Here is a 22,017-nt window from a genome sequence, read left to right on the forward strand (position 1 = left end):
CTGCTGCTTTTTTTTTCAGTTCTAATTTTAACTCAGTGCTTGGAAAGAGGCTTAAGCAGACACCAGGATACAATAAAGAGGAAGTGGCTGAAGAGCATGAACTGTGACCAGTTTAAGGGGTTTTTCTTGCTTCTGCCATTGACCAGGGTGACTGAGAACCATGAACACAAGTTGTTAGGCAGGAGCTGGATTGGATGATTGTCTTCTGACAGTGAGCTGTCAGGCTCTGCTGGACCTATGTATTAACTGACTTATGCTAAATTCTTTTAATTGGTTTAAGCCAGTTAATTCTCCAGCTGGAAGCTTCTGTAATATAGAACAAGAGAGACCAAATGAACCCCATGCTGTCCAAACCAATAAGTTAACTATTCTATCCTGGATGCTAAAGATATTGAATTTCTCATATCTTTTACAGATAGATTGCCCAGTGCATTAAGGGCTCATCTTTAATATAAGGTAGCAGATGGCAAAGCCATTGTCACTTAATTAGTGTGTTCAGCAATTGACTTGAGAAAAGAAAGACAATCTTCCATTTTGTTTTTCTGCCAGCAGGAATATCTAATGCACACACATTTTTTTCATCAAGTTTTCCTGTACTGCTTAGCAATAGACATGAGAGTTGCACTTGACTTGCCCATTCAAATTTAATGTACAACAATCTGGCAAACATAATGGCCTGTTTTTCTATTACTTTTTTTTTTTAAGGATTTGCCTTTGCCTCTCAAGAGCCAGTTCAATACAAACTATAGTACAGTACTAATTTCTCCATATAGCGCTCAGCAGCCTCAGCACTGAAGGAATTTTGACCTTCCCTGAGCTCTAGATCAGAAGTAGCTCTATACTGGGCTGGATTATTTTTAGCTGCTGTCTTTTGTGTAATTTTTTTTTTCAATCTGATATCTTTGTTTCATTATGTCCCAGTATAAGTTTTCCAAGTCCTGTAAAACTCATGCCCTTGGCTTTAATTTGCATTGTTTATTTAACAGGTAGCCGGATGACAAAACTGTACCTGCTTTGCAGGAACAGAAGGTACATTCTGGGCCCCTGCTCTAGAATAGTACAACTCAAAGTAATGAAGGAGTGAGCTATTTGGTGAAAGCCACAGTAGTAGGTGTTCTTAGACATTGAAGGTAAGTATAAATATTGGGTGTTAGGGTGGTGGTGCTGCTTCCTTCCTTCCCAAATGGAAGGCCAGTAGAGATGAAGTAGGTGATCTGAAAGGCTTTCTGTGTAGAGGCCCATGGAGGGCCTTGGCCATCTAACTTACAGACCAAAGGAGGAAGGAAAGTGACAGCAGTAGAGCTTGTTTCCCGTGTAACATCTTGGCCAAAGATTTCAACTTCATTGTGTATCCACCTCTCAGGTCACCCTTAGTCCTGCCAATTAGAGGAACTGTTTAAAAAGATGTAGAAAAGTTAATTGTGGCAGATTAATCAAATACGGTGGCAAATCATTACCATAATGGGTCTGTCTAATAGGGATGCACATTCAGTTGGCAGGCCTTGAAGTTACTGTCTGTAAAATCTAATTTGTGTTAACCGTTAAATTAACCCATTAAGTACCAAACTTTGTACTGAAGGAAAAATCAATTTATTTGCGTTTTTATTAAAGTATTACAATAGTGTCATCAAGAACCAGTCATTTCAAGATGTCACGTTATTGAGTTATAATCCACCCTATATAGGACGGTAGCCTGTTTTGATATTTATCCAGTTCAAGGTTTCTGTGTGTGGTAGGGATGGAAGCAAGATGAGCAGAGAGTGACATTTATTTATTTATTGCATTTGTATCCCACATTTTCTCACCTCTTTGCAAGCTCAATGTGGCTTACAATACATCATGAATAGTGGAAATATATTAGAAAATAGACGTTTAGTGTTACAGAAGGATCATTGGGCAACATGATAATGATGAAACATGATAGTAGTATAACAAGCAGATATTATAAGACAGTGCTGAATATATGTGGAGGAGTTGTGTATGTTCACATTGGTTGATCTTTGTGGTATGCCTTGTTAAAGAGATACCGTATTTTTCGGACTACAAGACACACCGGACCATAAGACACACCTAGGTTTTAGAGGAGGGAAATAGGAAAAAAAAATTTTTCCTTTTTCCCTCCTCTAAAACCTAGGTGCTCCGGTGCGTCTTGTCCGAGTTTGGGATCGCCCTCCCCCCGGCCCTGTCACCACTTCTCCCTACTCATGTCACACGATCTTCCCTGGTGGTCTAGTGACGTCGGGGCAGGAAAGAGCCCCCTCTTTCCTTCCCAGCTCGCTGCTCTCCGTCCTCCTGTATGCTGCCTGACTGTCTCGGCGAGATTCAAAATGGCCGCCGAGAATTGAAGTCTCGGCGGCCATTTTGAATCTCACCGAGACCGTCAGGCTGCATACAGGAGGATGGAGAGCAGCGCGCTGGGCAGGAAAGAGGGGGCTCTTTCCTGCCCCGATGTCACTAGACCACCAGGGAAGATCGCGTGACGTGAGTAGGGAGAAATGGTGACAGGGCCAGGAGGAGGGCGATCCCGAACTCGGAGGAAGGGCGGGCGGGCGATCCCGAACTCGGAGGGAGGGAGGGAAATCTCTACCTTCGGACTATAAGACGCACCCCCATTTTCCTCCCAAATTTGGGGGGAAAAAAGTGTGTCTTATAGTCTGAAAAATACGGTAGGTTTTCAGCAGTTTGCGGAAGCTCATTAGTTCGTCAATCATTTTTAAGTTGTGCGGTAATGCATTCCATAACTGTGTGCTCAAGTAGGTAAAGTTTGACGCATGCATTAGTTTGTATTTTAGACCTTTGCAGTTAGGGAAGTGCAGATTGAGGAATGTGTGGAATTATCTTTTGGTATTCCTGGGTGGAAGGTCTATCAGGTCTGACATGTAGGCTGGTGCTTCTCCGTGAATGATTTTGTGGACTAGGGAGCATATTTTGAACGTGATGCGTTCTTTAAATGGGAGCCAATATAGTTTTTCTCAGAGGTTTAGCACTTTCATATTTTGTTTTACCGAATATGAGTCTAGCTGCAGTGTTCTGGGCTCTTTGAAGTTTCTTGATTGTTTGCTCTTTACAGCCGGCATAGAGCGTGTTGCAGTAGTCTAGGTGACTGAGCACCATTGATTGTACTAGATTACGGAAAACAGTCCTTGGGAAGAAAGGTCTTACTCTTTTTTAATTTCCACATGGAGTGGAACATCTTCTTGGTTGTGTTTTTCGCGTGGCTCTCGAGTGTTAGGTGTCGATCGATGGTAACTCCAAGAATTTTTAGGGTGTCCGAAATTGGAAGGTTCAGATTTGGTGTATCGATGGCGGTGAATTTGTTCTTATTATGTTGAGAGGTGAGTATTAGGCATTGGGTTTTTTCTGCATTAAGTTTCAGCCGAAATGCGTCCGCCCATGAATGCATGATCTGGAGACTTTGGTTGATGTCATTGGAAATTTCCTTTAGATCTTGTTTAAATGGGATGTAAATCGTTATGTCATCTGTGTATATGTATGGGTTGAGGTTTTGTTTTGATAGTAGTTAGGCTAAGGGTATCATCATTAGTTTGAATAGAGTCGGCAAGAGGGGGGATCCCTGTGGGAATCCGCATTCAGGTATCCATGTGGCTGAAGTAATCGAGTTAGATGTCACTTGGTATGATCGTGTGATTAGGAATCCCTTGAACCAATTGAGAACGTTACCTCCAATTCCGAAGTACTCAAGGATATGTAGTAGTATTCCGTGATCATCCATGTCGAAAGCGCTTGACATGTCAAATTGTAGAAGTAGTATGTTCTTTCCCATTGCGATCATTTGTTTGAGTTTGGTCATGAGAGTGACTAGTTGTTATGACCCGGTAGTAGTGAACCCCTGTGCCCCGACTGAGCACAGCTGAGATGGAGTGAAGCCGTACTCGGTCAGGCAGCCAGACAACCCCTAGCTTCACCTGGGAAGCGACCACCGTTCACCGAGAGTTGAGCTCTCAGCTGCAGGTGGCCACCAGGACTTCTGGAACCGGCGGGGTTGCACAGCCGCTGACCAGGATGGCAGGGAACAGACACAGTCCAGCACCAGAACTCCGAAAAGGCAAGAATGGTCAAAAATCAGTCCAGGGTCAAGGCAGGCAGCAAACAAGCGAAATCCAAGAAACTAGCCAAAGTCCGGTACACAGGAAATCAGGAACAGAAGATAGCTGGCAAACAGCACTCCGACAGCAACTCCTCAGAACAACTGAGGCCGAAGCAAAGAAGGCCTGGAGGCAGTGCTTTAAATAGTGAAGCAATCAGAGCAAACCAAACTCAGGTGAATCCAACATGGCAGCCCCCATAGTAGATCCTCCCAAGACCAGATATGGAGTTCCTTCCTGTTCTCGTTTAGACAAGATGGCTGCCCCCTCCTGAGCTAGCCAAGATGGCTGCTGCTCTTGCTCCAAGCCGGATGATGGCTTCCAGACTTAGGAAACTGAAACAGACCCTTAAGACTGAACCTTGTCCCTTTTGGATGGAGCTGCAGAATGACTGAGCCGGGAGGAGCGTCGAACAGGTGAGGGACATAACACTAGTGCTGTTTCAGTAATGTGGTTAGACCGGAATCCTGACTGGGAGTCGTGGAGTATTGAGTGTTTATTTAAATAGTTTGTGAGTTGTTTGGTCACTAACCCTTCCGTTAGTTTGGTTATTAAGGGGATGGATGCTACTGGCCTGTAGTTGGTTAATTCACTGGCACTTTTCTTTGCATCTTTGGGTTTGGGGGTGAGTAAAATGTTTCCTTTCTCCTTCGGGAAGAGTCCATTTTGTAACATATAATTCAAGTGTTTTGTAATGTCTGTTATGAATTGTTGAGGAGCGAATGCCATAAGGTTGTTTGGGCATATGTCTAGTTTGCACTGAGATTTGGCAAATATTTTGAGCGTTTGGGAGATGATATCCTCTGACAGTGTCTCAAAATTGGTCCAGGTTCTGTCTGCTGGGTAAATGCCAGGGTCTGGGTCTAGACAGTCAAGGATTTCATCTTAGTCGATGGTACTGACAGGTATCTTACGTCGCAGTTGTATGATTTTCTCGTTGAAGTATCTCGTGAGATTGTCTGCTCCCAGTGCGTCTTTGCTGTTGGTAGTGACTGGTGTAGTATTTAGTAGTTTGTTCACGAGTTGGAAATGTTTGTATGTCCTTGTAGTTTGGTCCAATTACAGTTTTGAAATGTAATCTTTTGGTTTGTCTTATGGTATATTTGTATTTTCTTTGAAGTTGTTTCCAGGCGTTAAGTGTGGGGTCATCTTTCTTTTTATTCCATGTGCGTTCTAATCTTCTAACTTGCGTTTTGAGTTTTTTCAGCTCTTCATTGAACCATGGTATTGAATTCTTCCTGTGTGAGGTTCTAGTTTGGGTTGGAGCAATGTTGTCTAATATGGATCTGCATCTGTCGTCCCATTCTAAGAGGAATTGGATTGTATCTGCTTTTATTGTCCATTCGTTATTGTAGATCTGTTGCCAGAATATTACCGGGTCTATTTTTCCTCTCATAGTATAAGGTTTTCGTTCTTGTTTGTTTGGTGCGTCTTACTATAAAGATGTTTGCTTTATAGTAGTCGGACCATGGTGCGGGTGTCCATTTTGTGCCTGTTAGTATAAGGTTTGCGTCAGGATCGAATTTGCGTGTAACATTGCATTTAGCACAGAAAAACAAAGGTTTTCCACTGCAAAATTCTCACTGGCTTCTTCTTTGCTTATCACACTGACGTATCAGATGGCCAATTCCATCAAATCTAATGTCATTGAACACTGTTGGCTGTTTAGTAATTGACGATCTTCCACATTTATTTGATACGTTGACACTGAGGTATGAAGTCACAATATGCCACCTGAACTCCTCCTGCTCCATGGAATTCTTTCCATGTGTGATCCTATATAAACACTAAGCATTCACCATTGTCAACCAGTAAACAAAGCCAAATACCTTTCTTTCCTTGGATTTGAATTCTGTATTTTTTTTAGCATGCCAGTCATGCAAATAATAATACCTCTCATGTTAGCATTGTAATACTTATCAACTTGGGCTGTGTAACAGAAGTCATGGTGCACTATCCTTACATGGCAGAACAGTGAAGATGACACAAGGATGAGCGGACAAAATTCCAATCAATGAAAAAAGTTTATTCTAGATTGTTCTGGACTCGACACAGCTATGTTTCAGCTGGATAGGCCTGCATCAGGAGTCTATTAAAATAAACATATAAACAACTAACAAGTACAAAGGAACAACTCAAAATACAAATAATATAAAAAAAATTATTAACATATATAAAAAATATATATAAAAGAGTTAAAATTACTAACTTTGACACATTTTCTAAATTTTACAGTCCATGATAAAAAATATATTAAAAAATGATACATATATATGAAAGAGAACGTGCAAATACCTCATATATTTCAAATAAGGTCATCCACTTGTTGAATCTATTGAAAACATTAAAATTACATAAGTAACTATTTCATCATTCATAAAATGACATGCATTTATAAGGTCCAATGAAACAATGTGACATGGCTAAAAATGCATGAGATCTTTATTTAGCATAGGCCCAAAATCATTTGAAATCAATGTTAAGTAACAATGTTTTTTGGTCCATAAATAAAACAGTCAAACAATGTATGATATGATCATGAATGCAAATGAAATGTGTGGAAAACTAATGCCGAAAAACAATGGTGCTGTGGACCTTGATGATTTGCATTTAAGATATTCTACTTTATTATTATTTTATTTATCATTTTACATTAATTACATTCACATTTATCACATAAATGTAAGGAAAGACAGAAATTAATATAAAGGAAAAAGAAAACATTTTCTCTCATCAATATATATTATATAATTGTCCACAATTGGGAGATCCAGGATCAGGAAAACAATCTCAAAGAAAATAAGAAAAACTCAAAATGGTTAATCTTACAATTCACATTTTCTGAGGGAGGAAGGTTAATTGGTAATTGCAGCTGGTACAGTGGTAACTAAAGGAAGTTGCTGCAGAGGGTTCTTCATCTGTTCTTTCAACTCCACAAACTCTTGTAATTTCTTAGGTTCAACAAATAAGTAATAAGGAAATAAAACACTTACAAGGGAATCGCACTAGGGCACCTAGGGCAATGATTCCTGGCTTAAAAGCCAATAATTCACACCTCCTAGTCTGCGATTCCCTTGATATGTCAGGAAATATATTCATCTTTGAACCCAAAAAACTATCAGCCATGTGTCGGAAATACAATTTCAAAACATTGTTCCTATCTAAATCAAAGGCGAAAGTCACTAATAATATAACTCTATCTGTAATTTCTGAATTTTCCAAAATGTCAGTTAAGTTCACATCTCTTTTCTCTGATAAAGATAATTTTAAGGGAAATATAAATCACTTTAGACACCAGAGGGTGGCTATCAAAAGGTATTTGCAAAATATCAGAGAAATATTTCTTCAACAGTTCAGTAGCTGATATATAGGATATTATAAGAAAATTTATCATTCTCAAGTTATTTTTCCTTAATTGGTTCTCCAGAAATTCCAATTTTTACAAGAAACATGGCTGTCCTTCATTACCAAATTAACTGATTTTCGTAGAGAAACCGTTTCCGTAGTCAAAGTCTCTATTTTTATATCTTGGACTTCCACTTTGTTAGATAAGTATTAATATAAATTCTTTAACTCACATGTTTATTCCTGAAAAATTTTAAACATCTGAAGAAGAGAGTTATTCACACTCTGCAGCACTTCCCATAGTACGTCCATTGTGACATTATTGGCTTCACCAGATCCAATTTCTCCACAGAAACTGCTCCAGATATCTTCGGGGGAAAGAGCTCACTCTCCAATCCCCCAGTTGGTTTATTATCCGGAGTCGATGCTGCGCCAGGATCTCCTCGGGTCGCTTGAAAATCCTAACCCACTTCGGGCGGTTCCACTGTCGACCTCCATAGCGAAGCGTTACTGTTTCCGGGTCTTGGAGGGGTCGTGCCAGCAGGGGGACGCAAAGTCACTCCCTCTCCACTGAAATTCGGCGATAAAGCCTTGCTGTTCCCTGAAGCAGGAACCGATATCCCCGACGTTATGACCCTGAATCTCTCCAAAGTAGGCTGAGAAGTGGTGGGAACCCCAGCCGTGTTCGAGGAGGACAACACCACGGCTTTGCCTTTTCTCTTCCCCATTCTCTGGGTATTCTGGTGTAAAACGGGAACTCAACTAACGTACGTCCTCCCTCGACGCCATCTTGGATCCTCCAGTTTGGGACACTCTGGTTTCTCCTCAGAGGCCTGTCTGATATGGGTAACCCTTCAGCACAGCCCTCTGAGTCATTGAAACACGGAAGCCCCTCCACCCCTGCAAGGTGGTGTCCCTTTGGAGGGGAGATATTCTACTTTAAAAATTATAAACTTTTACTGCATCCAAATAAATTCTGAAACCAAAGAGCAAAATCTGGTATGCCTTTCCTTCTATCTTTACAAAAGATGTGTTAAAATTGAGCCAACAAAATATATTATTAATAAGTGTTAAAATTGAGCCAAACAGCAAAAGTAGAGGCTGACAAATGTACAAACCAATAGGGAGATAATATCAAGAAACAGTTTATTCAGAATATTCATATCAAGGACCCGACACGGTCCGTGTTTCGGCGCCAAAGCGCCTGCCTCAGGGGTCACAAACTACATTCTCTGAGACGAAGCTGATTGGCTTGAATAAATCCTTTATGTATACACATGGTTATAAAAACAAGTTAATCCACAGAGAGAACAAAGAAACAGCCAACCGATCAGCAAGCAACACCTTGTGACTTAAACACGATCTATCGCCATAACCCTTGACTGCGAACAGTATAAATCATTTAAAATATGTGATGGGAAGTTTCATAAGATATCAATTGGTGAGACTGTAACTTACAAGCAATCTATCACTATAGCCCTCTAAAGTTAACAGGATAATTAAACTAAACTGTTTCTGAAGTAGTAAAGTGAAATTCCATCAAGTGTCACATACGTCACATTTGAAAAAAATGCAAAGTAACCACAGAATAAATACCATCAGACAAGTGCCAAAGAAAACAGAAAAGAAAATGTACATCTTACCTTCATATGCAGTAACCCAGAGATAACACTCCTGTTGAGATAAAAGAATGCCAGCATATCAAAGACAAACTTATAAAGGCGCCAAAAGTGACGTCAGTGCAGACGTGGGTTCGAATGGTGCATTTTTGTGCAGATTGTGTCTGAAGAATCTGAAGTAAAAAATGTACATGAAATGTGTATATGGTGTATGTCCTGGGGATGCGGGGACACCACTAGGTGAGGCTGGGCGCCTGGTGATGTGTGTTGAATGGGGACTTTGCCAATTGTCGAGACATATAACCCCTAGATGATGGCCACCCAGAAAATGAGATGGATCGTACAGGTCTTTATCTGCCGTCATTTGCTATGTTACAGTGCTACTATGAAAGAGCATAGGTAATGCACCATACCTCGCCACTCTAAGATACAATACAGAAAAGTTACCTGGAGCTACCTTATAATGGGGTTTTGCCAAATTCTTGCCTAGAAAACCTATTGGTGTTCAGGTGAGCTCTTTATTTTTTATTTTTTGTCTAATCTAGCTACTTGGTTTCTAATATCTTGAGGAACTAACGTTATTAATAATCTTCTGTGCCTCTAGTCTGACCCTCCTGAAATATGAGATGGTTATAGTGCTAGTGAAATGGCACAGATGATTAAATTATCCCATGACTACATTCCTGGCCTCATTTTGCTATGGAAGGTTCTATCTGAAATCTTTTGGAGTTTTGTTGTGGTCTTCTGCACACAAATGGTAACATATGGACCATAAGCCCATCAGAACACAAAAGAAGGCTCCTAGCATTTAAGCTGGGGGATATAAATTTAGGAATGGTAGTGGTGGTATGAGAGAGGAGGGAGCCTGATGAATAATTTGTATCCTGTTGTATGTAGATTTTTATTTTTATCATTCTTTGTGGTGTCCTAAACCAGAACTCTGTACAATAAATTATATACAGTAGGTCCCTGCCTGATGAGCTTACAGGCTTAAGGGGGGTACCTGAGGCAGTGGGAGATAGTGACTGGTTCAAAGCCACAGTGGGCATCAATAGTAGAAGTCACAGAGTGCCTGGTTGTGGAGAGAGTTTGTGTTGCTGTTACTGAGATGACACCAGCATTTGAAAACATTTTTTTTTGAAGAGTGGATAGTAAAGGGAAGCATGAGGCCTCACTTATAATACTGTGTTCAGTTTTAGAGACCACATCTTCTTAATGATATAGGGGCCCTTTTACAGAGCGGCAGTAAGCCCAGCACAGGCTTACCACTCGCTTTTCCAGGACTACCACCAGCCCAACACAGCCACCGGTAGTAGTCCTGCCTCGAGCGTTCACCATTTCTGGGAGAAAAAGAAACCCCCCAGAAATGGCTTGTGTGCAGTAACCCAGCAGTAATCAGGCATCGCCATTTGCTGTCCAGTTACTGCCAGGTTAGCGCGGGAGCCCTTATAGCCACCTAATTGGGTGGTAGTAAGGGCTCCCCGTCGCATGGTCATGTGGTAAGAGTTCTCTTATCACATGGCCATGTGTGTCTGGGGTCTTTTTAACCACTGTAGGAAAAATGGCCCTGGCAGGCGGGAAAAATGGCCCCTAACGCTAGCACAGGGCCCTTTTCCCACTGTTTGATAAAAGAACCCCATAAAGACGTGAGCGTTGGTCCAGAGAAAAGCAATCAAAATGATATAGAGTCTATATTAGAAGACACATGAATGAGACTTAAGGAGACCCAATATATACAAGTTGATATCATGCATTTTCATAGTGAATATCCTGAAAACCTGACTGGCTACTGAGTCACCAGAACAGGTTTAGGAAGCTTTGCCTTATTCAATTTGATTTGCAGGGTATCAACAATGACTATGTGCAAAATCAATTTGCATTATATTTGGTTTCCAATACAAGCAAATTAATCTCATGCATATGCATTATATTAGACTCTAAACTATCATATGAAAGACAAATTAATGCTCTTAGTAAAAAGGTTTTTTTTTTGGCTTAGACAATTAAGAGCAATTAGATCTTTTTTATCTCAAAATAATTTTAGGACAATAGTTCAGGCAGCGTTGCTTCCGCAGCTAGACTATTCTCTTTATTGTGAAGTTTCATCTGGGTTGCAGAGGCACAGTTTTTACAAACACAGCAGCTAGATTGATTTCTGGATTGAATAAGTTTGACAAGGTTTCTCTGGTTTTGAAAGATCTACACTAGTTGACTGTTCAAAAACGTGTACAGTTTTAAATTCTGAGGAAATAGGGGAACTATTAGTTGTATCATCTCAAGGTTGTCAACTATGCTATTCTAGGACCTTACATTTAGGATTCCTTTCATTCAAAAATGTATGTTATAAATCTATTTATAATAGTTTATTCTTAGTTCAAGGAACTAGATTTTAGAATCTGTTGCCAATAGATTTAACAGGCACTTTATAAGTATATAAGTGTTGCCACACTGGGACAGACCGAAGGTCCATCAAGCCAGTATCCTGTTTCCAACAGTGGCCAATCCAGGTCACAAGTACCGGCAAGATCGCAAAATAGTACACTACATTTTATGCTGCTTATCCCAGAAATAAGCAGTGGATTTTCACAAGTCCATTTTAATAATGGCTTATGGACTTATCTTTTAGGAAGCTATCTAAACCTTTTTTAAACCCTGCTAGGCTAACTGCTTTTTACCACATTCTCTGGCAACGAATTCCAGAGTTTAATTACACGAGTGAAGAAATATTTTCTCCAATTCATTTTAAATTTACTACTTTGTAGCTTCATTGCTTTCCCCCTAGTCCTAGTATATAGTAAGCAAGTGATTCACATCTACCCATTCCACTCCACTCAGTATTTTTTCATACCTCTATCATATCTCCCCTGAGCTGTCTTTTCTTCAAGCTGAAGAGCCTAAATCGTTTCAGCCTTTCCTCATAGGGAAGTTGTCCCATCTCCTTTATCATTTTCGTTGCCCTTCTCTGTACCTTTTCTAATTCTACTATACCTTTTTTGAGATGCAGTGACTTTCTCCTCTTCTTTTTCAGAAACTTTTATAAATACACCTTTTTGAGTCTTCATGGTCTTGAGATGCTTGGCTTCATGGGTTTAGAAGAAAACTAATTAAATCTAATGATTGCCATCTTACTATTATATATTCCTCTTCAAGAGAAGAGCTTTTCTTTTTTTCTCTTTGAAATTGTAAACTGCCTAGAAGTCCACTGCGGATAATGTGTGCGGTATATAAAACATAAATAGCATAGCATATCCTGAAAACTTGATTGGTTGTGGGGTCAATAGGACGTGTTTTGGAAACCTTGCATAAGGGGATACTTGAAGGACCTTGCAGTAACTTGATACCCAAAACAGAAATACAAGAAAGGAATTATACAGCCGTTCAATGGAAGGAAAATCCTTTTATTTGTGTTTTCATTATTTTCAACCAGTGCACCTTGCTGTCAGAGGAATGTATGATGCAGACAAGAACATGTGGTATGTCAGAAGGTCGTTTTTGCTTGTATAATGTATCAGTATAAAGATCTCGGTGAAATCAGAGTTTCAGGGTATTCAAGACATGCACATTGGACTAACACACTGCTTTTTCTATTGCAGGCTTCACAGGATTAAACTGTCAGGAGAATATTGATGACTGCCAGCCTGATTTCTGTAGCAATGGCGTGTGTATTGATGGGATTAACAGTTACTTCTGCAACTGCAGGGCAGGTGAGATGCAGTGTTTCACTCTCTGCCCAATGGGTGGTATCAGGGGAGTTAAATGAGTTATAGTTCTGTAAACTGTTCAACAAGCATTTAAGAAAAGTTGTAAGAGGATATTGCTTCAGATTTTTAAATCATGTACTCCTTGCTTGCATTGAATTATCAGCAGAGTTGAAATCACTGTTTAGGTCCAGCTAGCACTGTTCATTGCTCCTTCAGTAATCCATCCCACTTATTCCTGTAAAGTTACTTCATTCTTCACTTGACACCCATCAGACTTTTTATGGGCTGTTAAATGAGACCTAACATTTCACTTTCACTTGATCTTACTGTGGAAGCCCATAAAACAGGAGTTTTTAGTCTTTTTTTGGTGCCTGTACCCCTTTAACTAATCAATTAAACCCTTGTACCCCTTTCCTAAACCATGTGTCCACAGTGACTATTGAGAAGAGATGGCTGAGGGGAGATATGATAGAGGTCTATAAAATAATGAGTGGAGTGGAACAGGTAGATGTGAATCATTTGTTTTACTCTTTCCAAAAATACTAGGACTAGGGGGCAAGCGATGAAGCTACAAAGTAGTAAATTTAATACGAATCGGAGAAATTTTCTTCACTCAATATATAATTAAACTCTGGAATTTGTTGCTAGAGAATGTGGTAAAGGCGGTTAGCTTAGCAGAGTTTAAAAAGGGTCTGGGCGGCTTCCTAAAGGAAAAGTCCATAGACCATTATTAAATTGACTTGGGAAAATCCACTGCTTATTTCTGGAATAACTGTCCAACTGTTCACGGCCTCACTCAGTATTCAAATAATATCACAAGACTATTAACAGAGTGTGTTTGACGAGTTGGCTATAGAGTTCTAAGTGAGGTAGAGTCTCATATAACTAACACGGCTATTTTCATTCCACTCTAAGGTGAATCACATGCTCGTGTTTTTATATTAATCATCGACTCACCCCCCCACCTCCTGAATCTTTAAATCTATATTTCATTTAATAATAGCCATACTTATAACTATGCACACAGCACTTATCTTTTGCAACTGGTGTACTCTTACACCCCGACAGGTCCCCGTTTCGTAACGGGGAATAAGCATCATAAAATGTATTGAGCTTTTCTGGGATCTTGCCAGGTATTTGTGACCTGGATTGGCCACTGGGCTTGATGGACCTTTGGTCTGTCCCAGTGTGGCAATACTTATGTACTTATGTACTGCTACACTTGTCACTGTTAGCTGCTAACATGTTGCTAAAATTACAGTAGTGCACAGTTATACTACCAATAATGATCACAAATCTGCCTTCACTCTGTCTAGAAAGTTTCAATAAGTTGTCTCAGATTTCAAGACCCATCTCCGCACCTTGTTTCATCTCTTTCTGTATCACTTGGTGTGTATGTGTGGAGGGGGGGGGGAGGGGGGAATCGCTGGTTAGGAAGCCAGCTGGTTAGGAATACCTTGGAGCATTATATCTTCTCTCCCCTCTCACCCATAATTCTGTGACCCAAGCTAGACATGGGACACAATAAAGCACCGAACCAACCTTAAAACATCATCTTTGCACTTAACTTTGGAACTGGTAAACAGTAACGGAATTAAAAAATGCGTGGGATAAACATAAAGGAATCCTGTTCAGAAGGAATGGATCCTCAGAAGCTTAGCGGAGATTGGGTGGCAGCACCGGTAGTTGGGAGGCAGGGGCTAGTGGTTGGGAGGCGGGGCTAGTACTGGGCAGACTTCTACAGTCTGTGCCCTGAAAATGGTAGATACAAGTCAAAGTCAGGTATACAGATAAAGTAGCGCATATGAGTCTATCTTATTGGGCAGACTGGATGGACCGTACAGGTCTTTTTCTGCCATCACCTAACATGTTACCACGTTACTATGTATGTAGATGCATAGTTGGGCAACCAGAGGCATGACCATAGGTATGCTAGAGCCCTTCCACTCTCCCCCCCCCCCCCCCCACACACGCACAGGTGCAACATTGCTATAGCTGGCAGGCATCCCCAAGCCCCACCAGCTGAAGAAATCTAGAGTCTGAGCCAGCTGTGCAGCACAGTGGAAAAGCCAGCAGACAGAAGCAGGATTCTCCAAATATTTTCAGACCCTTAACCTGATTTCTTTGGGCTTTCCACATCTACAGTACTCCTAGCTATACTGGTGAAGAGGACTATAACAAACTTAGGGCCCTGTTTACTAAGGTGCACTAATGTTTTTAGCACACACTAATGCTAAAGACATCCATATATTCCTATGGGTGTTTCTAGCATTAGTGCATGCTAATTTTTAGTGTTCGCTAAAAACGCTAGTGTGCCTGTAGCATGGCTTAGTAAACAGGGCCCCAAACCCTTAATAATTAAAACCCCTCTCCAAAGTAGCATCAGGCCACATACTAGACCAGAGGTTGGTACATGTACCCCATGGGATGCGCAAGACCACAGCAGGGGCTACATGACAGACCTTCCTCACTGCCCTCCCACTGCCACCCCCAGCACTGCTGCTGCTTCTCCAAACCAGCAGTAGCAAAACAACCTGAAGTAGTCTTGGGGCTGCAGGCTCTGTGCACATACTGTCAGCTCTTCTGGTCCCCTGCCCTGAAACAGAAAGTTGATATCAGAGAGGGCAGGGGACTAGCTTCAGGTTGATCTGCTGCTGCTGCTGCTGTTCTGGAGAAGCAGCAACATTGGCCAAGGTGGAGGAGGTAACAAAGATGGAAGAGTAGACATGGGAGGGGAGAGAAAGAGGAAGGGGAATAGGAGAGCCAGTGTGAGGGAAAGAGATGGAGCTGGAGGCAGATGCAGTAAAAAGAGGGAAATTGAAGACTGGATAGTAAGAATTAATTAATTCTGGACAAAGGTAGAAAAGTACATTGAAGAAAGCTGAATGGAAAAGGAGGAGAGAGGAAAATAACAAATGGACTTGAAATTGTGGCAAGAGTTAAGAGAAGATGGAGGAAAGCAGAAACCAGAGCTCAGACCAACACAATTAGAAAATTAAATGACCAGACATCAATGGTAGAAAAAGCAATATTATTTTCTATTTTGCAATTAGAATACGTCAGTTTTTGTAATGTCCATTTCAAAATATCTGCTGATAAGAGTATGGGGATACTGAGTTAAAACTTGTTTAACTTAGGGGGGTACTTGATTTGAAAAAGTTGAGAAATACTGTGTTAGATCATGGTACTTTGAATGTTGCCAAATCAATTTATCAACCTGTAAGTGAAGTAGAAACACACTGCTTAATATGTTACAATTTATTTAAAAGCTTGCTTGAGCAGATATGCTTTCAACATCTTTATGAAAGTGACAGTACTACTTATAAGCTTCATAAACCTTGCAAGGTTGTGGCACATTATGTGAAATAATCTCATTACTGGCTGTACTGCATGTAGTCATTCTTTGTTCCAGATGTTGAACTGCAGCCCTGCTTGCTGTGGTCAGGGATTTATTTATAGAATTAGCCTATGATTTTGACTAGTTCACTGGTTTCCCATTTTACTGAACACGGTAGCTGTTTGAATCCTCTGTGCTCATACCATAGCACATATTGATGGTAAGGTTATCAACCAGTTGGCTTGGTATGATGGAAAAATTAGATTCATGTGTTTATCATATGCACTGATGTTTTAATAAACATCTCTATAGAGATGGGCTTCTTACTACAGTGCAACACTGTTGCAAAGCAAATCAGTTACTGGGCACTCTGAGTGATATCCCTTATGGTAAAGCCAAGGGTTCTCAACCCAGTCCTCAGACACCCCTAGCCAGTCAGGTTTTCAGGATACCCATAATGAATATTGTAACCAGGTACCTCTCTTGTGCAGCCAAGGATAGAACAATTTCCTCCAGCCACAGGCTCCCGGTACAGTGAAGAAACAGATGTCCACCAGTAACTTCAATCTTAAGGACTTTTATTCCATGCAGGTTTCTAGTACACAGTTCCAACAGCAGCACAGCACATACCAGGATTCAATACAGGCTTACAGGCTCCAGTCTGGGCTCTTTATCCAGTGCACAAAAAACAGTAATTCAATTCCCAAGACAAACAGTTCTTTCAGTTCATCATCACAGTTCAGTCACCAAGTAGCAGTTTCTACCTTCTATCATCTTTACCTTCAGGAGAGTTCAATATTTTAGGGACTCCTTCTACCCAAGGGTTTTCCCCTGCATCAGCTTCACAGTGAATTCAATGCTTTTGGGACTTCCTCTCACCCAAGGAATCTCAGCCTGCTTCAGTACTTTAGGGATCTCCCTGCCCAAGGGTTTTCAGCCTGTAACTGCTTCTCTCCTTCAGCTCCTCTCTCCTGAACTGAACTCCACTCCTGGGACTCCTTCCCACCTGCCTAATCAATCCCTGGCTTCAGCTACCACCATCAATCATTCTCCTTCCATTAGCTTCCTCACACCCAAACCAGCTGAGTTAAGCATTAGACTAATGAGACCAATGATGAGCTCCTGCACACAGGGTTTCCTAACTCTTTTTCCGCCTAGTGGCAGCCCCTCTACACAACCTGCCAGCCTACACCCATGTCTTCCCTGATTGCAGCTAGGAGTCCAGTCCAGGTTCTTCATCTCCCCCTCTGGCTCCTTGCCTGCAATGCCTTCTGGGACCTGTATTTCAGACTGAAACTGCCTTAACCCAACTATCCTGGAGGTGACTTTATCACAATATGCATGAGATAAATCTGCATGCAGCACCTCCATTTTATGCAAATCTAGTGCATTTTTTCTAGTGAAAAAAGTATTGTTCTGTCCTCTGACAGCCTCGAACTAAATTATAATGTGATCCTAAAATGTGTGTAATGCTTTTACTGTTATTCTCAGTTCTAAGGACTATCATTGCTGCAGTTCTCACTCTGCAAAGGTACGTGAGCAAGGCATTGTGCGTAATGTAGTTCACAAGCAATGCAACCACACTTGCTTGGCTGTGTAAGAACTGTTACCACTGGTTGGGAGGCTGCCCAGACCTCCTCTCTCTCTCTCTCTCTCTCTCTCTCTCTCTCTCTCTCTCTCTGCCAAGCTTGGCTCTTTTGTCTTCCTGCTATCATTTCCTGGTCATTTTCACTATCTCTGTCCTGGGAGGTCAGCCAGATATGACCTTTCCCTCCAATCAAGTGCCGTCCTCTAAGACCACCCCTTGCTACCCGATGGCAGGCTCTATCCCCATTGGTCTCTATCTGCTCCTCCCTGAGCCTGTGTGAAGCCTCAACACCTCTTTGACCCTTCAGCCATGAGGCATTCTACCATCTAGCCAGAGACATGGAGCATGCACCATCTTATTCCAGACAGCTCTGTCCTGCTGAAACTCCCTGTAATGAACCTGGTTTTTTACCTTGAAAATATCTCCTCCCTAATGAGATATCGCACATACCAGTCACCCAGCTTTGAACCACTTCTACCTACTCAACTATTTCTCACCTGCAATAAGCTACCTCTCTTCAGATCTCACCTCCAACCACTGAAACAGCTCCCAGAACTGCGGAGTCTCTGTGCCCTGGGGCAGCACTTCTGAATATCTGACTGTGAGTAAATTATCTGTGATTTATTCAATAAAAGAGACTTCATAAAAATAATAGAGACTTCAGGTGATTGGTGTGCCAAGGTTATACTCCAAGATATTGAGGCCTCAAGTAAGTTAACAAGCCTTAAGAGTCTTGACAGGTATCGGTACTCAAATACGAGGCCACCCTTCAGAGGTGGGGTGCTCACTGAGGGACCCACCTGTTACACGCCCCACTATAGCCAGGCCCCCTACAACCAGTCACAGAATCTATGACAAGGCAGAATTTGTGTGGAGAGCCTGAGCTCTTTCATTAAAACTTGGGGACCATGAGTCAATTTTAGCAGACAATGGAAAAGGTGCTGGTACTCGGTACCCCCAAGTACCCCCTCAAAAAAAAGCCCTGTGCAGATCTATCTCATTCATTGTAAGTATCCTGAAAATCTGAGCAGAGGATTGAGAACAGCTAGTATAAGCTGTCTGCTTTGCTTTGGTTTAAAGGACAAAGTGGAATGGATCTGTATCATATCAAATGTTACAGTACCTACAGTATAATTCATTTTTTTAAAATCTGTTAAATGTGCATGCTCTTTTATTATATTTATATTTTAGTATCATAAGTACATAAGTATTGCCATACTGGGAAAGACCAAATCAAGCCCAGCATCCTGTTTCCTACAGTGGCCAATCCAGGTCACAAATACCTGGCAAGATCCCAAAAAAGTACAAAACATTTTATGCTGCTTATCCCAGAAATAATGGATTTTCCCCAAGTCCATTTAATAATGGTCTATGGACTTTTCCTTTGGGGGGGGGGGGGGATATTTCTTCTTGTGATAGTGCACAACAAAAGTTTAAGAAAAATTTTACGATGATTTTGATGGTTTTCTTTTAGCAGGCTTTTGTTTTGGAGACTTAAGGAATCTCATAAGTTTATCTTATGCTGAATTGCATTTAGTTTTGTAACATGTCTTAAAGGATTTGTCCTTCATTTGGTGGTCTAGTAAATTCTAGTAAATACACCAAGTCAATACTTTGCCCTGCATACCTCTTCTCCGTTGTCGTGCAGTAGAGGTTGACCAAATTCAGTTTTGGCTTTGGCACCAAAACTGACTCAAAATCAGGGTTCAGCCATGCTTCAGTTTCAGCTGAACACACCAGTGTATTTTCAGCAGAAACCAAAACTCCCCCATCCCCATGACCACAGCATGACCACTCTCTGCCCCCTCCTCCCCAATCACAGGCGCTGCTCTCCCACTATTCAACGACCTCCCCGAGCCTACCTTTAGAAGCCCTTGTGGTCAAGTAGCCTTTTCGGGGCCGAAGCAATCCCCAGTTGCTCCTGCCCATGCTGGTTCTGCAGTCAAAATGACTGCCACAACTTCCCATACTAGCCTCGCAAGACTTGTGCGGGAGGTTGTGGCAGTCATTTTGAGATTGGAGCTGGCATGGACAAAAGCAACTGGAGGATTTCTCTTGTCCTGTGGACAGAGTGGGCAGCTGAATGGGACCTGTTCTTTTCTTTGGTGGGGGAGGGGGAGGTAATGGCTTCTGTTTCAGCCAAAACCAAGCAATGAATTTCGACCACAGATTCAGTTTTGGACCAAAACAAAAACCCTGGTTTTGGTTGCCCTTTGCCATGCAGTAAGTAGATGAAATCAAGGGACCTTTTTAATTCAAGTTTTTTTTTTAATGGGTTTAGTTTCAAAAGGGAGGTTTTTTTTTAAAGTTTTCACTAGTATGTTTGTCTCTAATGCTTCTTTTGTGTTATTTTTTAGGCTTTGAAGGTAAACACTGTGAACTGGACATTAACGAATGCCTATACAATCCCTGTCAAAACAATGGCAGCTGCTACAATACGTTTGGAGGGTTTGTGTGCATCTGCACCTTTGGCTGGGAAGGAAGGCTCTGTGACATTTTAAAGAGTGGCTGCCTGTCTCAACCTTGCAGAAATGGAGGCACCTGTTTCCAGAGCCATGAGGGAAAGCTCTGGTGCCACTGCCCATCTGGCTTTATGGGCGACCTATGTGAGGTGAACATTGATGAGTGTGCAAGCAACCCATGTCATTCTGAGGAGCACTGTGAGGATGGCATCGGATCCTACAAGTGTGTGTGCAAGGATGGGGCTTCTGGTGGGTACCGCTTCCATGTTTTTATTGCTATGAGAACCAGATCTTTTGAGATGAGCTGATACTTCTAATGTGGTGTTGTCTTTTGTAAATTAAACAACCATGAAGTTCACATAGCTCTGCTCAGCAGGGGCATCTGCTATAAAGTATACCCTTGTGCACTCTTCAGAGGAGGAAACATTTTGACTTGATTTCCCTGTTTGACATGGTTTTTCCCTGACTACTGTGTGTGTGTGTGTGTGTGTGTGTGGTTTTTTTTTAATTCTTTTGCTTGAAAGGTTCCTCTTCCTGTTTTTAGGCTTATACCCAATTAGATCTTTCCCTTACTGATTCAGAGTTGTAAGTATTCATTTGCAGCAACCCAGGGATTTACCCCATTTTAAAATCCCTTTAGTTGACAGGGTTTTCTACAGGGGAGAGAACCATGGGCTGCAGTTTTCTCCAGAATGCAGTACAAGTGTGCTCTTTAACCCGCTCATAGGTCACTATTCAGCAATAGCTGAATTCCTTCTGCACTGCCTGGCACAGGCATTCTGATCATTTCTAGCAGGTCCAGGATCACACGTGGACAGAATAGGGCATCTGTTGTGCTACAGAGCAGATAATCCCTCACTTTTAGACACACGCAGTGTAAACGCTGTCCTTGTCTAATCACTCATGTTGCACCAGGTCCAGATTTATGTTGTAGGTGCTCATAGGCAAAGGGGGGTGGGTGTGGGGAAGGAATGGTCCCCTTCCAAAATCACCAGAGACGGGTCCCCTTTCCTCCTTGCCCACAGCCTCACTTTTATGCTGCCCTCTTATGTCTCTGCTATACCATAGATCCCCAGCAGAAGACAGCAACACTTGTTGCTTAAGTAACTCTCCAGCATGGAACCTTCAGCATTCATGCACTATCAGACCCTGCGATGGCTCACACCCCTCCTCTGACACAGGCTTCCTGTCACTATGAAAACCCATGCAAAGGGTAGGGCATCGTAAGGCCCCTAGCTGAAGAATTATTTAATGGAGCCCAGATCCATGCATGGCAATGACCTGGTGCAATTTGGTGCTCTTCCCTACATTACCTATGCCTCAATCTACTACTACTACAACTACTACTTTTCATTTCTATAGCGCTACTAGATGTACGCAGCGCTGTACACTTACACATGAAGAGACAGTCCCTGCTCGATAGAGCTTACAATCTAATTAGGACAGACAAACAGGACAAGCAAGAGATAAGGAAATATTAAAGTGAGGATGATAAAATAGGGTTCCGAACAAGTGAATAAGGGTTAGGAATTAAAAGCAGCATCAAAAAGGTGGGCTTTTAGCTTAGATTTGAAGACGGCCAGAGATGAAGTTTGATGTACCGGCTCAGGAAGTCTATTCCAGGCATATGGTGCAGCAAGATAAAAAGAACAGTCTGGAGTTAGCGGTGGAGGAGAAGGGTGCCGATAAGAGAGATTTACCCAGTGAATGGAGTTCCCAGGGAGGAATGTAGAGAGAGATGAGAGTGGAGAGGTACTGAGGAGCTGCAGAGTGAATGCACTTATAGGTCAATAAGAGGAGTTTGAACTGTATGCGGAAACGGATAGGAAGCCAGTGAAGTGACTTGAGGAGAGGGCTAA

At 41.7% G+C, this 22,017-nt stretch overlaps 1 long non-coding RNA gene across 1 annotated transcript; it reads left to right on the forward strand.

Moving 5' to 3' along the window:
• The first annotated feature begins 1,044 nt into the window (after positions 1 to 1,044).
• LOC115473301 lies at positions 1,045 to 20,170 on the forward strand. Its single transcript, XR_003942638.1, has 3 exons — positions 1,045 to 1,130; positions 12,664 to 12,774; positions 20,054 to 20,170. It is a non-coding gene; the product is annotated as an uncharacterized LOC115473301 (long non-coding RNA).
• The last annotated feature ends 1,847 nt before the right edge of the window (positions 20,171 to 22,017 follow it).

The sequence above is a fragment of the Microcaecilia unicolor genome, chromosome 6 (genome assembly GCF_901765095.1).
Source record: "Microcaecilia unicolor chromosome 6, aMicUni1.1, whole genome shotgun sequence".
Classification (NCBI taxonomy): domain Eukaryota; kingdom Metazoa; phylum Chordata; class Amphibia; order Gymnophiona; family Siphonopidae; genus Microcaecilia; species Microcaecilia unicolor.